Source organism: Neofelis nebulosa, chromosome 2 (genome assembly GCF_028018385.1).
Source record: "Neofelis nebulosa isolate mNeoNeb1 chromosome 2, mNeoNeb1.pri, whole genome shotgun sequence".
Taxonomy (NCBI): Eukaryota; Metazoa; Chordata; class Mammalia; order Carnivora; family Felidae; genus Neofelis; species Neofelis nebulosa.
This window is the reverse complement of record NC_080783.1, coordinates 14,120,254-14,138,225: the sequence shown is the minus strand read 5'-3', so window position 1 is coordinate 14,138,225 and position 17,972 is coordinate 14,120,254. Positions and strand designations below refer to the sequence as shown.

At 45.0% G+C, this 17,972-nt stretch overlaps 1 non-coding gene across 1 annotated transcript; it reads right to left on the bottom strand.

Annotated features, from left to right (window-relative positions):
- Positions 1–696: 696 nt before the first annotated feature.
- LOC131505726 (U12 minor spliceosomal RNA) lies at positions 697–848 on the bottom strand. The gene has a single exon (XR_009258518.1). It is a non-coding gene; the product is annotated as a U12 minor spliceosomal RNA (small nuclear RNA).
- Between the last annotated feature and the right edge of the window lie 17,124 nt (positions 849–17,972).

The window sequence follows — 17,972 nt, the reverse complement described above, 5'->3', positions numbered from 1 at the left end:
CATCAAAATAAAGCTTTGTTTCATGGTTCTGAGGACTGGTCTAAGCAAGTGACATGACAAGTAACCGTTCCTCCGAATCGCGTGTAATTGTTGAAATCAGCAGCCCACGATATAGTTTGCCCAAATCAAACCCTACATAATTAGTACATTGGATTTGGATTATATGGTGGATCAAAGGCAAGTCTGCCCTTTTTTCCACTCTGAAATGAACCAAATGCACACAGGAAAATAAATAATAATGGCAACTCAGTCTTCAAGGAAAATCGAAGACACTAAAAATGCAAATCATGGAGAGAACTGGGAACTTTGGGAAGAGCTGGCAAAACACAGATTTCTACCTGGCAATGAAACATCCATGAATGAGCCAGTGACCATTAATGTGGAACAAGAAGATCCCTGTGCATGGTGGGCTGGGGATACAGACACCCCCTGGCAACCCACTTCACTCCATGGAGTGAAACAGGTAAGAAGGGTAATAAATAAATGAAGCAGCCAATCCAGGTATTTAGGAGAAAAAAAAAAAGATCCAAAGAAAGCCCAACAAAAATAATAAAGATAAAAGTAGAAATTAATACATCAGGAGACTAAAGACTGATAGAACCAAAAGAATGAATCCAAGGGCTTTTTTTTTTTTTCCTCTTCTCCACCTCGTTTATTACCTTCATACCAGTCTACTCTTTCAGGGGTAAAGACTGACAGGCAGATCACCAACTCCAAGGCACCCCGCAAAGCAGGCGGGTCACCCCAGAGGCAACCTTTACCCACTCGAAAATTTGTGTCACATAAGCAGTGAGGATTCAGGCATCATCCGAAGTCATCATGTTTCCCTACTCATAAGTTTAAGGGATCCAACGGTTGTTTCTTTAAATACAAAATGAAATTTTAAAAATTTAGAAAAACGATTGTCTAAGCCGGGAGTTCTCAACGTGGGTGATTTTGCCCATCCCCTTCCCTGGGGGACATTTGACCATGTCTGGAGATATTTTTGGTTGTCGCACAGGGTAACAGCTGGTGTTACTGGTATCTGGCGGGTAGAGGTAGGGATGTTGCAAAACAGACTCCAATGCCAGGATAGGAAGGAGTAAAGCTGGAGGAGAAGGAGGAGGACCTTATGCTTGCCTGGGCCTCAACTACAACACCAGGACAGGCCCCATGACAGAGGCCTGTTTGGCCCAAAACATCAGTGGTGCCAAGGCTGATCAACTCTGGTCTGATCGAATCAGTGAAAGGGGTAGGAATTACATATGCATAAGGAGGATGCAAAAATGATCTGGCTCAAAGATATTTGACAAATTATGGAACACTCTGCTCAAATCTGAGCCAATAATTTTGAGAATCTGTATGTAACTAATGACTTTATCGGAAAGTGTGAATTGCCAAAAGACAGTGTAGACAGCACAGAGCTTCTAAGCAAATTATCATGGAAGAAATAGAGAAAGTTGCAAGAAAAGACAGTGAGAGAATGAAGGGAAATAATTCTATCAACATTTTAAGGAACAGATGGTCCCAATTTAGTTTAAATTGTTCCAGAGCATAGAGTAAGGAGAAAATCGTCTTTTTTTCTCTTTGTCTTTTTTTTTTTTAAATCAGAGTTAACAAATAATACCCAAACCTGACAAAGAAAATGCATGGAAAAGACAATTATAGGGGAATCTCAATTATAATTATCAATCTAATGAAGAAAATAGTAGCCAGAAGATTCTGTCAGGACTTTAAAGCAATAACACGTGATTTTAGGTGGGATTCATATTAGTGATGAAAGCTTCAATATTAGAGAATCTAATATAATTTACCATTTTGAAATCTAAGCACTTTAATAAATCATGGAAAAATAATATGATCATCTTTATGATTTCTGAAAGGCAATTGTCAAAATTCACAATCTGAGAAAAAATTCAACATCTGTCCTTTAAAAAAAAAGAACATGTAGATATTTTCATATCATGATTTTACCTACCATAAAACTCCCTACAAGATACACATAGACACATTTGTATATAGTTATGTTCAGTTAATTATGAATGTATGTATTAAATATACGTTTTTCTCCTAATGTGAACATAAGGAAAAGAAAGTCTCTTTCTCAAGATAGGCTATTCCAAACATCTCATAGCCTACGGTACAGAAATTATTTCTGTGGGCACATGACTCAAACGGAACCAAGCAAGTGCTCTCACCTACAATTGTAGGTTCCACTTGGAAAGAGGCTTTTTCTTCTGTGGAATGTCATTAGTAAGACCTTAGATTTGTGACTACAGAGCCTGACCGAAACTCTAGAGGTGTGCAGAATCCAATGGGATGTATTTACGAAAAATTGTTAGAGTTTTGGTCCTGCTAAATCAGAAGGATACGTAAAGAATTCAGAACAGAATCAAAGTTAATAGTTCACTGAACCCAATGAAATGTTGAAAGCATCTGGGCAGGGGTTTGTATCTCTAATCTCATTTCAGAATTAAGTAATGTATAATTTGAAGAGGGCTCTAAGGCCATCCCATTGGCACACATGGACTGGAAGTCTCTCTTGGTTTAACGGTCATCAAAGAGGGCTCTGTTTGTCTGTCTGGGCGGTGAGAAACATACCTCCAGCATGCTACGCCATCTTACGCCCTGACCAAGACTTCAGGTTATATACAACCTCATTAAATATGGAAAAAAAAGCAATCTGTACTCATTGGATATTTGAAGCATTGGTAATGCATAAGAGAATCTGAGTACTGAACAGATGAATCTAGTCACTCCAAAGTAAAAAGGCATTTGGGTAATTGATTTAGACTTGTGTTTTTAGGATGAAAGGAACAAGAGAAGTTGACTCCTGTTGTGAACAGTGTAAGAACACTTAGAAGAATTTATGATTCCCCAAATGTACAGTTTTAATGTACGTGATTTATCAGAATAGTATCTAAGAACTTGGGAAGGTTTGTTTGTTAATCAGACATTCGAAGGACTTCAAAGGAAATTAAATATATTAAATTTATTAACGCAGTTTAAATGTTTAAGGGGATTTTATTAGCTTATACAAGCGCTCTTAAAAGTGACTGCTGAAATTTGCTAGGTTTATAAATAGATGATAAGACTTGTAATTTAATTTGTAAAGCATAAAGAAGAATTGGGCTTCATAGAATATAGAATTTGTAACTTACTACAGTCAGTAATGTGACTAGAAAAGAATTTATAACTTATTAGAGTTATGAATTTTACTACAGTCACATTTTGATTTTGTTTTGCTGATTAGGGTCTCAGTAATCTTGTTTGAGTACAAACTCCCCCTCAGCCCTTAATGGGATCAAAACACTCCCCTTGCTGCAGAGAACACAAGCACCAGCCTGAAGGGCCCCGGGGCCATTTGCTACAAGCCAGGAAGTCTGTCCAGGAGTAAGGTCAATCAATGCAGAAGGCAGAACCCAGAGATGAAAACATGATGTGTTTAAACCCCTGTATCCTACCATTGCCTGAAGTCTGACGGCCCTGAATTTTTGTGAGTCAATACAATTCTCCTTTATGCTTAAACATGAGTTCAGTTTTTCTCACTTGCAAATACAAGCTCAAGTGTTTGCAGCTCCGAGCGCCTCCCCTCTTGTGACCTTTTCTCTTCTCCCAGCTTTGACATTGACAGGTGAGGTTACGGCAACAAATACTTGACCTTGTGGGTCAGTTTTTCCGGACATAGGTAAACTGTTCAAGTTCATTTTTAACGTGACTAGAAAAGGATCAGGCAAGTTTCGCACTTTTAGCTTGTCAGTGGAGCTCCTGAAATTGGGAGGATAAAAAAGATAGGACACCCAGTAGGAAAATGGACTTGAATTCTACACAATTCACAGAAGAAAAGTGACCCCTCACCAGCATCAGAGAAAGGCAAAGGTAAACAACCCTGAAATACTATTTTAACCCAGCGGATTGTCAAAAGTTTCAGAACTTTGATAAAATCATTTGTTGGTGAGGATGTAGAAAAACACGAACTCTCGTGCACCGCTCATGGAACCATAGCCTGTGTGCTCATTTGGAGAGCAATTTGGCAGGATTTTGTAAAACTGAGCACACCATTACCCTCAGATACAGTTTTTCTACTCCTGAGTCTATATCCCCCAAATATTCTCTCTCAGATGCCCAAGAGACCATATAGTAGTGTGTTGAGTACAGCGTTGGGGGTTCCAGAAGTTAGAAACCATGAATTCGTCCATCAAAAACTGTGAAAGTAAAGGGGCGCCTGGGTGGCTCACTCAGTTAAGCGTTCGACTTCAGCTCAGGTCATGATCTCTCTGTTTGTAGGTTTGAGCCCCGCATCAGGCTCTGTGCTGATGGCTCAGAGCCTGTAGTCTACTTCGGATTCTGTGTCTCCCTCTCTCTCTGCCCTTCCCCCACTCACGCTCTGTCTCTCTCTGTCCCTCAAAAATGAGTGAACATTAAAAAAATGTGAAAGTAAAGTTAAGGAAAACGCGCCCCACACATACAGTAGATAGCAGAACAAAGCACAGGGGAAGGAGGGAGTCGGCTGTACATACGGCAACATGGACTGATCTCAAAACTATGGGCTGGCTGGAAAAAGAAAGTAAGAAACAGAATTGATTTGGGGCACAATACCTTTTAAATACATTTTCTAAAACAGAAAGCAATACTATACGTTTGTCATGGACACACATATAAGGAAACTTACTGAAAGTCATTTGGGAAAGCATATAGTGAATCTACCAGAGGCAAGGAAAAGAATGAGACTGGGGACCAGGAATGAAAAGACAGGAAAATAAAATAAAATAAAATAAAATAAATAAAATAAAATAAAACAAAACAAAACAAAATAATAAAAGAGGGGGACTTCAGCAGAGAATGATGGTGATTACGTGCCATGAAATTAGGAGCATGATTGGCTCGATTCTATGTATCTAATAGATCTTCATGATCATAATGTGGAATTGAAAGAGGAGTGAACTGAAAGCCAATGGAAATGATATTTCCCCCAAAGGAAATTTGGGCACATAAGCTCAACAGAATGGCCAGCAAGCATTACTATTTACCGTGGATGCTAACCGTGGAGTAAAATGGAAGTTTATGAAATAATATTTTGTGGCCATGACAGAGGGGAAATAGAACTCAGAATTACATAAAAAACTATGATTGCAACTTCATAAAAAGGAGGAAAATGCACGAGAGCATGAGGAAACAGAAACAGTCGTGTAAAGAGGGGGATAAAGGAGTGAAATTCCCTATAATAAAAAAAATCATTAAAATATTTTTGAAAGTAAGACCTAACACAGTATGTGAACAGATACTAAAAGCAAGAATCCGGGGTGCCTGGCTGGCTCCGTCGGAAGACCACGCGACCCTTGATCTCAGCGAGGTCACAAGTTCAAGCCCCATGTTGGGTGTAGAGATTCCTTAAATAAATTAAAATTTAAAAAAAAACACACACATTAAAAGAAATAAAAACAAGAATCACATCACAATCGGCCTTCTTGGAAGCCAAATTGTTTGCTTTGACTTGCTTGCTTATTTGTTTTCAAAAGTGTGGTAGCTGGCCTTCTACCACAGGTCCCCAAGCAATCCCTTCAAGTATTGAAGGTCCCGATGCTGAGAAAGACCTCGGAAGGGATGGGAAGAAAGGCGACAACATGTTGACACCTGCTCTAGCTAGACGCGCTTACACGCGTAGCCACAATGTCACTTTCTGTACCCTTCTGCGTATGTGAAATATTTCATAATCAAAAGCAAAAATAAATCAGCGTGATAAAAATGCAGATTGCTGAGCTCAGGAACCTGGCCTGGAGGAGCCATGCAGAAAACTCTGGTTCCTCTCTCCATCCATGCTTTTATTCCCCCTGGATCTCCGTGGCACCTTCCCGGGGGTCTCAGGCATACGTCCTCTCTCACCTGTCACCCCCTCTCGCTCCCTGCCCTGCTCGTTGCCTTTTACCCGCCACCGGTCTTGCCCCGCTGCCATTGCTCAAATGGTCAAGCTCTTGCTGGAACCCTTGGCCATTTTCATCCTTCTCAGCGGACGGCGGAGCAGACCTATCCATCTGGGGTTGAAGCTCTGGGAGGAAGAACAGACAAGAAGCGGCACCAACGGCAGCAGGCACCCAGGAGCTGGGTCCTGGTTGTCCCCCGCCCCCTGGAACAGGGTTGACCCCATTGCCACTCCCACTGCAACTACTACTGACCGACCGCTTTGAGGCAGGTGCCCCAGGCATCTGCACTTTGCTCCTGGCCCCTGGGGCTTCCTGATATCAGCAGTTTAAGATGCCTCTGGCCCCCTGCCCTCCCCCTCCCCCTGCTGTGATTCTTGGGACATTCTAGTAAAAGGGCTCAAAAGGAACTGGACCACAAGCAAGAGCCAAATCTGCCTGAGAGCAGCCTCTGTCCTAGTTCTGCCTGGAAGAGACGCCGTCTGTGGTTCCACAGGCTGCGGGAGCCCTTGAGGGTGGCAGCCAGGGGGAGAGAGGGAGGTGGAGAGAAACTTCGCCGCCACCCTCCACTGAACAGTTTCCTTGGCTTTTTTCGTAGCCTCTGAACCATCTTGCCTCACTTTTTGTTGCCTCCGGATAGATATCCCAAGACTCCAAACATCAAACGACAAGACACAAACGACGGCACCATTAGCACGGGATTACGGTAGGTTCCATGTCCTGCTTGAGTGCAGGGCTCTCAAACCTTGGATCTTTGTGTCACTCTTCAGATTCCGTTGGTTCTATTGATATCTATCTCCCGCTGACTTCTCCTCCTCCTTCTCCTCTTACTCGCCATTATCTATCTGATTGTCAATCACGCGCACACACATGCCGCAGCCATAGAAATTTCCAGGGCTTCCCTGCAAGCTACAGACAGTTGACGATCCTCTGCTTCTGAAAGACCTTCCAATTTCGTCGGGAGAATAAGAACCCCATGAAAAGTTGTCAGGCAATAAGTGAACATGTGCTGAGCATCAGGTGAAAGTTGGGTAGAACCCCTGAGGGACACCTAAATCTTAGGGCATTCGCAGCCTCCTTGGACAGTGGTGGAGACAGTTGTCCATCACCTAACCAGCTGGAACTCAGCCCTGGGCTTCAGGGAAGTTGAAACGTCATTGGGAAGGCTCAGAGGTCAAGGTGGTCATGGAAAGCTTTTAATGATGCAAGGATTCTTCCCTTTTGGCAACTCAATCGCTAGCATTTTTTCAGAGCTGAAGGTTTCAGGGCTGTAGTTATATGGAATAAGAGGGTATGATTTCAGGGAGAGCCTTAGACGTGCTATCCCGGCACTAACCCAGAAATACGTAACTATCCCCAAGAAATCAACCTTGCTCTGGGGGAGAGATATGCTGGACAGACGGCAACATGGATACCACATCCCCAGGAAGCGCTTATGAAGGTGGTATCCAAATACCATCACAGAGCAGGTGACGGACTCCCATCGTCCCAGTCTTGTTCCCACACAAGTGCCGACGAGTCACGCGAAAACAGACGGTAGTCATTTTAATATGAGTCTCAGGATGTAATTTCGGGACTGAGTCCCTAACGTTTCTCCCCAAAAGACGAGGGCTAGTAGGTAGCTGCTTAGGATGCCATTCAAACTAACAGTTCAGATGCCCTCCTGGGATTAGGCAGCTCTTTGTTTTAAATGCCAGGTAGCTTGTATATTTTAGGTCCCTGGTGTATTCTTTACTTATCTCAGTTATTGCTGAGACCTAGATTCTTCTTTCTAACCAATAAAAACAAAAAGAGCTGGATTTGCCTCCTCCAAAGGCACACCCCTTCCATGCTTGGCAAAGAATGTTCCTGCTCAAAATTAGATAACAGCATGAAAAGTTATGGGTGCTGGAGATGAAGGACAGAGGGTGAGGACAGGGCTCAAATCAGAGCTAATAATAGACCAGGAAGAACTATTATAAGGACAACAGACTTTCATGAAGACACCCACGGACAGCCTTCAAGAAGCTGACAAATTAGGAGCCCCTGGGTGGCTCAGTCAGTTAAGCATCCAGCTTCGGCTCAGGTCCTGATCTCACGGTTCATGAGTTCAAGCCCGGCACCAGGCTCTCTGCTGTTAGCATGGAACCCACTTCAAGTCCTCTGTCCCCTTCTCTCTCTCAAATAAATAAACATTAAAAAAAAATTAAAGGAGCAGACAAATTACAGGGCAACTGACAAGAAAGAAATGAGTGAAAATCGCACAGGAGGTAAATAACATTTAAATCCATGATCTTCCTATTGTGGGTGGTTGGGGGGGGGCGGGGAGCTGGTTTCGGAAGCATAAAAAATGGTTCATGTTCCTTTAGAACCAATGTGAAGTTTTCCTGCCAGTAATATTTTGCTTACTTGAATGTCTAATGGTTGGGAATGTTCTCTCTGGATAAGATTTACAAAATATTTAGCCTGAGTTTATTTTTTTTAATGTTTATTTATTTTTGAGAGAGAGAGAGAGAGAGAGTGCGAGCAGGGAGGGGCAGAGAGAAAGGAGAGAGAGAAAGGGAAGCTAATCCATGTTTAAATGAGGCATGACATAATCAACTCCCAGCGTAAAAACACTTCTGTCTCTGATCACAAGGTGGCAGTCGCATCCAACTCATTTCATACAGATGCCGCCAAGGCTCAAGGAATTTGCACTCGTTAAAAAGGTGACGGTGTATATTGCGGGTGCACGACACCTTTTCCCAGTTCAGGCCAAGATTGTTCCAATGAAATTGAATCAACTGGATGAATCTTCGCCGCACGTTACTCTAAAGGAAGCCTGAGGATTCTTGGCTTCAGTGTTGACCTTCCGGATTACTTCAACACACAGTCTAGGCTTCCAGAACAAGATGGAATCTTGAGTCCCTGGCATCGTCCGGGGCTGTTCGGGCTTGGAGAGTTCCAATCAGGCATGGTTTCTGGAAGCTTCCCAGATAAGAATAATCTAACATTGGCAGTTGGTGGCAAATTACCAGAATGACAGGCTTTCTTTCAAGGCAGCCTCATTCTCTCTTGTTGCAGATGATGACAGAACGCCGGCTGGCCCGGCTTGAACCCAGTCTTCCCCCCAATCACACTGCCTCCATGTGGTCCCTTCTTTGACCCCTCACTGGATATCCTCCCTGATGTGTAAGTGGCTGTCATACTGGGAGAATGGTTTGGGACTGCCAGCCCTGTTCTCTCTGGGGGGTAGCTCCTTACCCACCTCCCTTAACGTCATTCATGCTTGCCCTCTGGCCTGTCTCTTTCTGCTCCCAGCCTGCTCGTTGGGTGGGGATGCTGGCATAGCCCACCCACTTGTTCAAGCCAAACCTTAATTCCATCTTTCTTTAAAAAGTACATTTCGGGGCGCTGGGTGGCTCAGTCGGTTAAGCGTCCGACTTCAGCTCAGGTCACGATCTCACGGTCCGTGAGTTCGAGCCCCACGTCGGGCTCTGGACTGATGGCTCAGAGCCTGGAGCCTGCTTCCGATTCTGTGTCTCCCTCTCTCTGCCCCTCCCCCGTTCGTGCTCTGTCTCTCTCTGTCTCAAAAATAAATAAATGTTAAAAAAAAAAAAAAAAGTGCATTTCAACGTGAGGCAATTAACATGAGCCATGTTGAACAAATACCAGAATAGAGGATCATTAAGAGTAGGGGCGCCTGGTGGCTCAGTCAGTTAAGTTTCGGCTCAGGTCATGATCTCGCAGTTTGCGAGTTTGAGCCCTGTGTTGGGCTCTGCGTTGACAGTGTGGAGCCTGCTTGGGATTCTCTCTCTCTCTCCCTCCCTCTTTGTCTCTCCTCTGCTCCTGTGCTCTCTCTCTCTCTGTGTCAAACTAAATAAATAAGCTTTAAGAGTGTATATTTCTTGGGGCACCTGGGGACTCCGTCGGTTGAGTGTCTGACTTCGGCTCAGGTCATGGTGTCACGGCTTGTGCGTTCGAGCCCCGCCTCGGGCTCTGTGCTGACAGCTCAGAGCCGGGAGCCTGCTTGGGATTCTGTGTCTCCCCCTCTCTCGGCCTCTCCCCCACTAGCATTCTGTGTTTCTCTCTCTCCCTCTCTCAAAAATAAAGAAACATTTTAAAAATGTTTATTTTTTTTTAATTTGTTTTACATTTATTTATTTTTGAGAAACAGAGTGAGACAAAGGGTGAGCAGGGGAGAGGCGGAGAGAGAAGGAGACACAGAATCCGAAGCAGGCTCCAGGCTCTGAGCTGTCAGCACAGAGCCTGACGCGGGGCTCGAACCCACGAATCATGAGGTCATGACCTGAGCCGAAGTTGGACGCCCAACCGACTGAGCCACTCAGGAGCCCCTAAAAAAATTTTCTTTTTTTTTTTTTTTTTTTTTTGGGCTGATGGCTGATGGCTCGGAGCCTGGAGCCTGTTTCTGATTCTGCGTCTCCCTCTCTCTCTGCCCCTCCCCCGTTCATGCTCTGTCTCTCTCTGTCCCAAAAATAAATAAAAAACGTTCAAAAAAAAAAATTTAAAACAAAAAAAAAGTACCAGGCCCTTTTGTGGTTCTGGGGAGCCAGATTCGTTGGTGATCCTAATTCAGAAATTGACCGGCAGAATGAACGTTCTCAGGCCCGTGACTAACCTAGCTAAAACAGCAGCGGGTCTGAAGGCTCTGAGTTCGAACACACAAAGCCTGTGGCACAGGCCAAGTGCAAAACGTGTCCGCTGTTCACGTTCTTACGGTTCTGTACTTCTGGCAGTGGTTCCTCCAAACGTATTAAGCGAGTCTTTTTATTCTGACGCCTTGACATCGGGGGCCTTGCTGACCCTGGAGAGACTGCGCCTCTCCAGGCTCAGCCGATTCCTAGAGGTAAAGACTCCCCTGAGAGCATGCCTTGCACATGCAAACCAACTGGCCCAGAGCCCACATCCCAACTACCTCCTTGCTGGCTCGAAGGGGGTTCTGTTCCCCCCGTCCGGACCCCGCCGCCCAATCTACCCCAGAGACAGGTACCAGACAGCTGGATGCAGCCTGCTGAAATCATTCAAACTGGCCAGTCCGAAGTCTGCACACCCTGCCCTGCCCATTCCTTCCCAGAGAGACAACAGGAAAGGCTCCTGCTCACGCTTTCCTGGGCTCTTTCTGCCTCCTGACCGACTCTGGTGCGTCGCCACGTGGCCCTCAATTGCCCGGCATGTCCCCTCCTCTTGGGGACTGTGAGTAACAAACTATTCAGTAGCAGGCATCCCCTGATGATAATAAAGCCTACATTGCAAATATTATAGGGGCGCCTGGGTGGTTCAGTTGGTTGAGCATCTGACTCCTGGTTTGGGCTCAGGTCATGATCTCATGGCTCGTGAGTTCAAGCCCCGCCATCAGGCTCTGCGCTGACAGGGCAGAGCCTGCTTGGGATTCTCTCTCTCTCCCTCTCTCTCTGCCCCTCCCAATCTTTCTCTCTCTCTCTCAGAATAAATAAACTTTTAAAAAAATATACCATTTTAACACAGTTCAAGGCAAGCTTGAAATAGTGATGATTTTCAATGCTGTTAGAATAAAATTCTCCCTATAGACACAATTGCCAATAAAATGCATAGAATTACTATTTAATATCTATTGTGAAATAAACACCCTATTGTGCGACTTGGGGCATACAATTTCGGACAGACAATCTTTTGCTTTCCTGATTTCACCACCGCTTAGAGGAACCAGATACGAGTGTAACAGAAATAACAGAAATCACAGGACAGACCACAGTCACTGCAATTACAGAGGCACCAGGAAATCATGAGAGCTGTAAACTTGAAGGTTTATTCTAGAATGAGATTGCCATTGTTGATGGAATCCAACATTTTTATTTTCCCTAATGTATTCCACATTTCTTGATTCCATGCAGCCTTTTCAATGCTAACGTGACCATGGCTAGACTTAAAAACCACTCTTTAACGAAGACTCACACAATTTAAGAACTAAACAGATGAACATAGGGGAAGGGAAGGAAAAATAAGATAAAAACAGAGCGGAAGGCAAAGTGTAAAAGACTCTCAAATACAGAGAACAAACTGAGGGTTGCTGGAGGGGCGGGAGGGGGGGTGGGCTAAATGGGGGATGGGCATTAAGGAGGACTCTTGTTGGGATGAGCACTGGGTGTTATATGGAAATGATGCATCGCTAAATTCTACCCCCAAAACCAGTACTACACCGTATGTTAACTAACTTGAATTCAAGTTAAAAAAAAAAAAAAAAAAAAGATGAGCACTTTCTCGATTAATTCAAGTACACCAAGGTTACCTGACAAGATTTTTACGTTGCTACAAAGCAGATTATGACTCTTTACTGCATACAACTCCTTCTAAGACAGAAATGAAGCACCAGAACTTGTTTATACATGGAAAACTCAATTATATACGTGAGCAACTCGTATTTGGTTGCCAACTCACCAGGCCTAGTGACAACTTCGTAGATGGCATATCGGTTCAGCAGGAAATTTATCTAGCAATGAAAATTAGCAGAAGGATTTAGAAAAAAAATTTTTTTAACCCTTCTGTTATATCATTTGACTTCCTTAGATTATCTCTCTTTTCACTTAAGGGTGATTTTTATGGTGAATAAAATAGTACGCAGGTGTGAGCATTCACTTAACATCTCTATCAGCCAAGCATCCGCCTGTCCCGTGATGTCGGGAAGCCACCTACATCTCACATAAGATGACCACGGAGATTTCCAGAATAGGATCTCCAGGTGGCCCACTAAGACTTCTTCTTGAGGCTCACTCCCAACACTAAGTGTTCTTCCTGCCTTTTCCCGAGTGCTGTCTTCACCTCTTTGAGGTCAAAATAACCCTGACAGGACATGACTCTCCATCCATTGACCCCTTCCTTCTGCACCCATGCCAATACTCCTGAGGTCCCTGCTAACTCATCTGGTGCCCCCAGTGAATGAGACCCATGGTACCTTCGCTCTCAACTCTCAGGGCTGCCCTCGGGGATCTGTCCTAACAAACACACAACACCTGTGTACCATACGATGTGACCCCGCTTATATTCGTAAAGGAGAAATGTACCTTCCTACCTCCATTAACACTGGGTATGGTATCAAATAAGCTTTATTCTTCGGTACTACCTACTAGTTAATATTCTTTGTGGAGTCCGAGTAATAATGATTAAAAGAGTGTATTAGATTTATAATATTAACATTTTCTTTAACAATAAATTTTATGCTATATCTATTTTTATCTGTGAACTTTATATTTATTGCTGAATCACAGACTTACACATGTTTATTTTGCCTTGCCCTCACACACACACACACACACACACACACACACACTCTACTTAATTTGGTAGGAGCTGTTGGGGTTGAAATGTAAGCATGTGTATAAACCCATGTCTCCCCAGAGGACATCATCTATATGTGTTTCTATGAAAAGAGTTGAGGACTATGGTGTATTAGTTTCCTATGGCTGCTATAACAAATTTCCACAAACGCAGTGACTTAAAACAACACAAATGTATTATCTTACAATTCTAGTGGCCAGAGTCCAAAATGGGTATGACAGGGCTAGAACCGAGACATTGGCAAGGTTGGCTCCTCCTGGGGGGCACGAGGGGAGAGTCCGTTTCTTTGCCTTTGTACCTTCTGGAAGGTACCTGCACTCCTTGGCTCCCGACTCCTTCCTCACATTACTTCACCTGGTCTCCATTGTCATGCCACTTTCTGCCTCCCCCGTGGTCAAGTCTCCTTGTGCCTCCCTCTCGTAAGGGACGCTTGTGATTACATTTAGGGTCCACCCGGACAATCCAGAATAATCTCCCCCTCTCAGGACCCCAACCTGATTACAGCTGCACAGACCCTTTCGCCACGTGCAATAACAGTCATAGATTCCAGGGACTGGGGGCTGGACATCTCTGGGGCAGACCACATCCAGGGAGGTAATGAGGGGTCGGGACTTTGGAGTGCTCCGACCTGGGCTCCACCAACTGGCTGTACCCCTTACTTATACCCTGTTTGCTTCCATTTCCTGATTTGTTAAATGGAGATAATAATAGTACCTCTCTCATGGGGTCGTTGTGAGAATTAAATGAGTGACTATACGTAAAAATCTTAGGTCTTGAATTGTACACTTAAAAAAGAAATCTTAGGGCCTCAGACATATTGTGCACTCATGACGATTATTATTAATCCTTCTAAAGACCCGAATGTCCCGCAGGCACGCAGACACGCACACACCCGTTTGACTTCCTCTTTCCCTTTTTTCCAAGGGCCTTACCTGCCTTCCATGCCCAAAGCCATGGGCTCTGGCACTGACCCCATGTTGGCTGAGGCCTCATAGCTATGATGTTCAGGGTCCTACGCTTCTCACGGCAACTCACCCACGGGGCATCGGGGAACTTGGTTCAGCTCTTGTCACACTAAACAGAAGGTCATGTTGCCGTGGCCATCAGCAACCGACAGCAAGATCCTGGACTGGGCCCTGCCTTAGTCGTGCTCCTGCATCTGGCCTATGTGCCAGCAGACTTGTCCTTGCTTCTCCCCTGGCTGTCCCTCGTCCCTGACCAGCGACACACACTCCTTTCTTCTATCATCCTTCCTCACGGGACAGAACTGCACCCACAGTCTCCCCCGGCTCCCCGAGGCGCTCCCTCACCCTGTAATAGCAGACCTCGCTGGATCTTTGTGTGATGGTGACCCAGGGATAATTAGGCAGAGACTACAGACCCATTGACTCAGAGAGGCAAAGCCTTCACCTTTGTGTAAAAGCTGAGGTCCTGGCACCTCTTTCTTAATGAATTTAAAAATACCTCTCATTTTGACCCAGTCCTGGACCCCCTCCGCTCCACTCCAAGAGTGTCACTCTTGTGACAGCCAAGAGGATATTCATTTATGTCACTATTTTCATCCAGCTCTGTAAGCTTTCTGCAGAAGTAACCTTACAGAACCTAACAGAGGCACAGAAATTACCATCTTAATTTTAGCACAACGTAGAACAGAAATACGCCTGTAGCGTAACTGAATGGTGCCCAACATATTAAATTTAACATACTAAATTCACGGGGACACATTTCAGACTTCACAAAGACTACCAAGGACACAGTTCTACTTGTTCACCTCTTTCCTAAATTATGCTCCCGACACAAAGAAAAACGTTGTCTCATGAGGTCGCCTTCAGTCACCTCCTCGGCGTATCTCCTTTTTATATGCGGACTGCAAATATTCCCAAAGCCAAATTCTGTGTTGACTTAGCCTCACCCAGACTTTCACGAGTGTGACCGAAAGCCAACCGTGACCCGCACCTGTTCGGTCAAAACCAGTGAGGAACCATTTAAGGGGGTGATTTCCCAGTCTGGTTGTCATTCCTTAGGAGCCCCGTGTTAGGTCTCGTAGGGCAGCAGCTACAGCAAGACCATTATGTTTTTATGCTTTTGCACTCGGGGAGCACTTCCGTGGTGTCCACAGGGCCCCTTCAAAGCTTGCTCATTTAGCACAGCAATGTGCAAAGTAATTGAAACCTGGTTCTCTGGGGCACGCGGATTACTTTCTGTAAGGATGCCAGAACTTGGCTCTCATGAGGAAGCTGCCAGAATCAATTTAAACCTCTCTGGCCCCAAACCGGGCACATGTCTCCTAAGTGTCGAACCCTGTGCTGCTCGGTGGGAAGGGTTCAAGAAAGTCTTGTTGACAGGGGTTAGGAAGCTCCCACACACACGTGGGTGGTCACCCACCAGCCCTCAAAGCTGCGGGAAATCACTGCTATCGTTTAATTATCTTTGTGGCTGCGAAGTGTCCCGGTAGAAATCACTCCATTAATACGTCTTTCCCAGTGGGTGCTTCAGACTGATAAGGCAGCTGCTCAGGAAGCAGAGCGTGTTAATTATGGTTTTTTTAATTAGATTTAAGGCGGTCAACGTCAAGTGTCAGCCTCCTGCTCCTTAGCCGGTTGGGATCTGTTTAGTATCCATCTGAAGCTTCCTTTTCATGCCTCAGTTGTCCACGTCCAGGGCCAAGTTAAGGAAATAAAACTCGAGGAAGGTGACTGGCTTGAAAAAAGAGAGGTAGATTGCAAAAATAGTTAACGGCTCTGGCACACAGGGTCCAGTGACTGCTGGCTCCACCTGTAAAGAAACATATCATCAGGAGGAGGGAGAAAAGCCAAAATTGTTTATTTACAGCTGGACAGCCAATGAAAGTAAAACCAAACCTATGCGATATGTATTTGTATCTGTCTTTATCAACCACTAATTCCTCGGGTGCATCTGGCACAATATTTAGCACATAGGTTTCATTGCTCTGAATTAAAGGGCACAAATGATCACCCAGAAAGGAGAAAGGGGGCTCAGAGAGCATGCATTTTAACGAGGCACAGAGGCACAGACATGCTCAACATTAAGAACGGGTTTGGAGCAGTACTCAGTGTGTGGATGAAGTACTAAGAGAAACACTCCAAGGAGATCAACCCTTTCATTCTTTTATTCCATCAACCAACATGCACGGAGGGTCTACTCTGGTTCAGGCACTATTTTAGGCTTTCCGGATGCAGATACGAAAATGATAGGCAGGTCCTAACTTTGATGGAGGTTGTGTGTGTGTGTGTGTGTGTGAAAGAGAGAGAGAGAGAGAGAGACAGACAGACAGACAACGAGAAGTAGGGTGGGCTAAGAAGGGTGACAGACAATACGAATAAAAAATGTGACCTTATTTGGTAAAAGGGTCTTTGCAAATGGGATGCAGTTAAGGATCTTGAGATGAGATCATCCTGGATTATTCTGGTGAGCCCTGAATCCAAGGACAGGTGTGATCATAAGAGATAGAGAGAGACATAAAGAGGAGGAGAAGGTAGCCTAAAGGTGGAGGCAACGATTGGCATTTTGCAGCCACAAGCCACGGAACATGGGGAGAAGCCATAACAGGCAAGAAAGGATTCTCCACTCGGGCCCCCAGAGGTGGGGTGACCCCTTCAACACCCTGATTGACTTCGGACTTGTGGCCTCTAGAACTGGGACAGTACACCCTTCTGTTTGTTTTGAGCCACGACGTTTGTGGTCGTTTGTACAACAGCTCCAGGAAACTAACGCAGGCTCTAAAGAAAACAAAACTGATGGAGGCCGATGCTGGAAAGTCTCACGTTGTCAAAAGGCATGTTCTTTGTAAGAAACAGGTGTCCGGGAGCCACGCCCACAGTCCTGCTCACGGAGGGTGTTCTTCCTTTACTAGAAGCTGCGGTTCAGGCCAGGAGTGGACACCTGTTTTTGTTGCCTGCTAACATGTCTTCTCACTTCCTCTGATACAAAGTCTCTCCTGTGGGACCCTTTCCACGTTGTTCAGGTGAGGCGACCTCCCCTTCCTCTTGTCCCTCCAAACTCCCATTCACACAAACAGACTCAGAACTGTGGCCTCACCAACATCTGCTGTCATCTGCCATCAACAGCTGTGCCCTAATTGGTTCAGGGATGAGCACATGACTCAGGTCAGGCCAATCAGAGGCCTTTCTGGCAATTTCCTTCTGGACATCCTCCGGGTGCTGTGATTGGCTCAGGATGAGCATGTGACTCAGGTTAGGCCAATCAGAGGCCCTTCAGGGGATTTTCTTCTGTAGCACTTCTCTAGGGGGCTCGCTTAGATGCATGGCCCAATAGCTTTCCTTTTCCTCGCTGTTTGTTTAAATTAGTTCTCAGTCTCTCTTGCTTGTGAATGAAAGGGTTGTAATTCAAGGCTCCATCCTGGTGACCTCTGCCAGACCACATGTAGCCCATGGGATTCTTTCTGTCTAGCCTGGACAAGTCTGGAGGCAGAAGTACATCTCAAAAGGGGCCCTGCCCCCCTTCTGTGGATCCCATCCTATTTCCCTCTTAGCGTGGGAAAGGGGAGGGGGCAGGTCTTCTCACTTTACTAGAAGCTACGGTTCAGGCCTCAGGGGAGGTCTTCTCCCCTCCCACAAGGGAGAAGAAAGAAGCAATCGAAAAGAAAAAGGGTCAAAAGAATAAAAGCTAAGAAAACTTCAAAGAGACACGGAACCCCCCAATGTACGGTTTTAAACATCTCTCTTTATCCCTTTGAAAATTCAATTCCCTAATACAGTGCCCCAATTTTGTACTTGGCCTTAACCCCTATTAACGTTTCACTCT